The following is a 3752-nucleotide window of genomic DNA, read 5'->3' as shown; positions in this document are numbered from 1 at the left end:
TTTCCACCTCCATGCATCACGGTTGGGATGGTGATCTTGGGGTTGTACTCATCCTTCTTCTTCCTCCAAACACGGCGAGTGGAGTTTAGACCAAAAAGCTCTATTTTTGTCTGATCAGACCACATGACCTTCTCCCATTCCTCCTCTGGATCATCCAGATGGTCATTGGCAAACTTCAGATGGGCCTGAACCTGCGCTGGCTTGAGCAGGGGGACATTGCGTGCTCTGCAGGATTTTAATCCATGACGGCATAGTGTGCTACTAATGGTTTTCTTTGAGACTGTGGTCCCAGCTCTCTTCAGGTCATTGACCAGGTCCTGCCGTATAGTTCTGGGCTGATCCCTCACCTTCCTCATGATCATTGATGCCCCACGAGGTGAGATCTTGCATGGAGCCCCAGACCGAGGGTGATTGACCATCATCTTGAACTTCTTCCATTTTCTAATAATTGAGCCAACAGTTGTTAGCCTTCTCACCAAGCTGCTTTTCTATTGTCCTGTGGCCCATCCCAGACTTGTGCAGGTCTACAATTTTATCCCTGATGTCCTTACACAGCTCGCTGGTCTTGGCCATTGTGGAGAGGTTGGAGTCTGTTTGATTGAGTGTGTGGACAGGTGTATTTTATACAGGTAACGAGTTCAAACAGGTTAAGTTAATACAGGTAATGAGTGGAGAACAGGAGGGATCCTTAAAGAAAAACTAACAGGTCTGTGAGAGCCGGAATTCTTACTGGTTGGTAGGTGATCAAATACTTATGTCATGCAATAAAATGCAAATTAATTACTTAAAAATCATACAATGTGATTTTCTGTATTTTTGTTTTAGATTCCGTCTCTCACAGTTGAAGTGTACCTATGATAAATATTGTAGAACTCTACACGCTTTGTAAGTAGGAAAACCTGCAAAATCGGCAGTGTATTAAATACTTGTTCTCCCCATTGTATACAGAATACAACACACACAAGATTTTACATATCCTTCCTTTGGTCACAATCTTTTGATGTAATTTTCATTGAAGTACTCTAAGTATCAAGAAAACAATTAAGTATCAAGTTATCATGGACAGAGAACCAGTAACTTAAAAATGCATTATTTCAGTTACTTTCTTCAGTGTATGTTAAATTAGCCATTTGTACATGACATGTAAACAGATTCAGAGAGACACCGTTGACCGATAAAGACTTCCTGTCTCACTCTGTAGCTGGTCTCTCTCCCTAGTCCAGTGTTCAAACTATTCTGGAACTGGTCTCTTACCCTAGTCCAGGTATTGACTATTCTGCAACTGGTCTCTCTCCCTAGTCTGGATATTGAGACTATTCTGCAACTGGTCTCTCTGCCTAGTCTGGGTATTGAGACTATTCTGCAACTTGTCTCTCTCCCTAGTCTGGATATTGAGACTATTCTGCAACTGGTCTCTCTGCCTAGTCTGGGTATTGAGACTATTCTGCAACTGGTCTCTCTCTCTAGTCTGGATATTGAGACTATTCTGCAACTGGTCTCTCTGCCTAGTCTGGGTATTGAGACTATTCTGCAACTGGTCTCTCTCCCTCGTCTGGGTATTGAGACTACTCTGCAACTGGTCTCTCTGCTTAGTCCGGGTATTTAGTATATTCTGCAACTGGTCTCTCACTGTGGTCCTGATATTGAGACTATTCAGCAACTGGTCTCTCCCGAGTCCTTGAGTTGAGGCTATTATGTAGTTGGTCTCTCTCATGGTCCTGTTATTTAGACTATTCTGTAGCTGGTCTCTCTTTTTAGTTTTAGTGGTGAGATTATTCTGCAACTCGTCTCTCTCCTTAGTCCGGGCCTGTCACACTGTTATTTGATTGATCTCTCTCTGTGGTCCTTGAGTTGAAACTATTCTGTAGCTGGTCTCTCTCCCTACTTCTTGTGTTGAGACTATTCTGTATCTGGGTTCTCTTTTTAGTCAGATTGTTATAACGGGTCTTTAATTGGTCTCTCTCTTTAATCAGATTGTTGTAACTGGGGTTTAACTGGTCTCTCTCTTTAGTCGTGATATTCTAATTGGTCTCTAGCTGGGTTCCACCTTTTGTCAGGTTGGCATTTTTGGTCTGTAGCTGGTCTTTCTCTTTAGTCAGGGTGTTGTAATTGGTCTGTAGCTGGTCTCTCTCTTCAGTCTGGGTTTTATAACTGGTTTGTAGCTTGTCTTTCTCTCTTTAGTCAGGTTGTGATAACTGGTCTGTATCTGGTCTTGCTCTTTAGTCAGTTTATAATAACTGGTCGGTTGCTGATCTCCTATAGTCTGAATGCTGCAACTGGCCTTTTGATCTCTCTCCGTTGATTAGTGATGACTCCTGTAAAAGCGAAAAGTGTAACTATCACACCACTGAAGATTGCAAATGTGTCAGTCAAAACATTCTAAACTTACAGTAGACACACAGGCCTATGATCCCAGCCAGTAGGAAAACACACAGCAGCCCCAGCAACTCTAGAGGGTCTCTTCCACCACAAAACATTTGCTAAATCACAGGGTATTCTCATATCAGATCGCTATGCCCTGTCTGGTTGTATTATGTTTTCAGTTTCTCAATTGATCATTGATCATTAAGAATAACATGTACCAAAGGACTCTCACACGTGTCGTCAGCAATATCCATCATCTTCCCGTGTGGCGTAGCGGTCTAAGGCACTGCATCTCAGTGCTAGAGGCATCATTACAGACGCCCTGGTTCGAATAAAGGTTCTACCACAACGTGACTGGGTTTGGCTGGTGTAGGCTGTCATTGAAAATAAGAATTTGTTCTTAACTGACTTGCCTAGTTAAATAAAATCTTCATTGCTCTAGTAAGATTCTTTACTTTCAATTCCACCTGAATTTGCATAGATTTTTCTGTTTACACTCAAACATTTTTACACTTAAATGCATAACAACACAAATTACGACACCCCCATTTAAAACTTCTAAACAGCCAAATCCGAATTCCAATGTTCAACCTAATATGACATCTCCACACGTCCAGTCAGCCATCAGTCAAACTGCTCAATGACAGTGACATCATTCACTTGTAAAACTGAAATTAACCTCAAGGGTTAAATTTAGGCATTCATTCTGAGTGGTTAAGTTTAGAGTAAAGGGTTGGGTTAAATTTAGGCATTCATTTCGAGTGGTTTAGGTTAGGGTTAAAATATAAATACTCTAATAAAAAAACTAGTGCCTAGTACTGGGATTGAACCAGAGCTGTTTGAAGCCGTAGCTCACAATTGAGTCCTTGCTCAACCCCATCCACAACAACCTAGATCGCTGTGAGAGCAGCCACTTACCGATTTGGCAGTTCCAACACAGTTACACCTCTGACATTGTCAAAAACTAAAATATGCTATGCATTTTCCCTGTTACCTCAGGCTAAGGCAGATCTGATTGAATCTAGGCCTAACTCAAATACTTGAGGTGAGCTTGACTTAGCGAAAAAGTACAAAAGACCCAATGTGAGTCTCAAAAGTGCAAACTATGGGCCTCCCGGGTGGCGCAGTGGTTAAGGGCATGCACTGACATGTGTGGGACCTTATATAGACAGGTGTATGCCTTTCCAAATCATGTCCATTCAATTGAATTTACTCCAATCAAGTTATAGAAACATCTCAAGGATGATCACTGGAAACAGGATGGATCTGAGCTAAATTTCGAGTCTCATAGCAAAGGGTTGGAATACTTCTGTAAATAAGGTATTTCTGATTTCGCTTTGTCATTATGGGTGTGTAGATTGCTGAGGAATAGTTTTTATTCAATACAT

The 3752-nt window shown here is 41.6% G+C and overlaps 1 pseudogene; it reads right to left on the bottom strand.

The window, feature by feature from the left end:
- Nucleotides 1-1255: 1255 nt before the first annotated feature.
- LOC149985090 (uncharacterized) lies at nucleotides 1256-2621 on the bottom strand (annotated as a pseudogene).
- Nucleotides 2622-3752: the final 1131 nt, after the last annotated feature.

The sequence above is a fragment of the Oncorhynchus mykiss genome, chromosome 2 (genome assembly GCF_057628025.1).
Source record: "Oncorhynchus mykiss isolate SJ-2025 chromosome 2, ASM5762802v1, whole genome shotgun sequence".
In the NCBI taxonomy this organism is placed as follows: Eukaryota; Metazoa; Chordata; class Actinopteri; order Salmoniformes; family Salmonidae; genus Oncorhynchus; species Oncorhynchus mykiss.
This window is presented reverse-complemented; position numbering and strand designations above follow the sequence as displayed.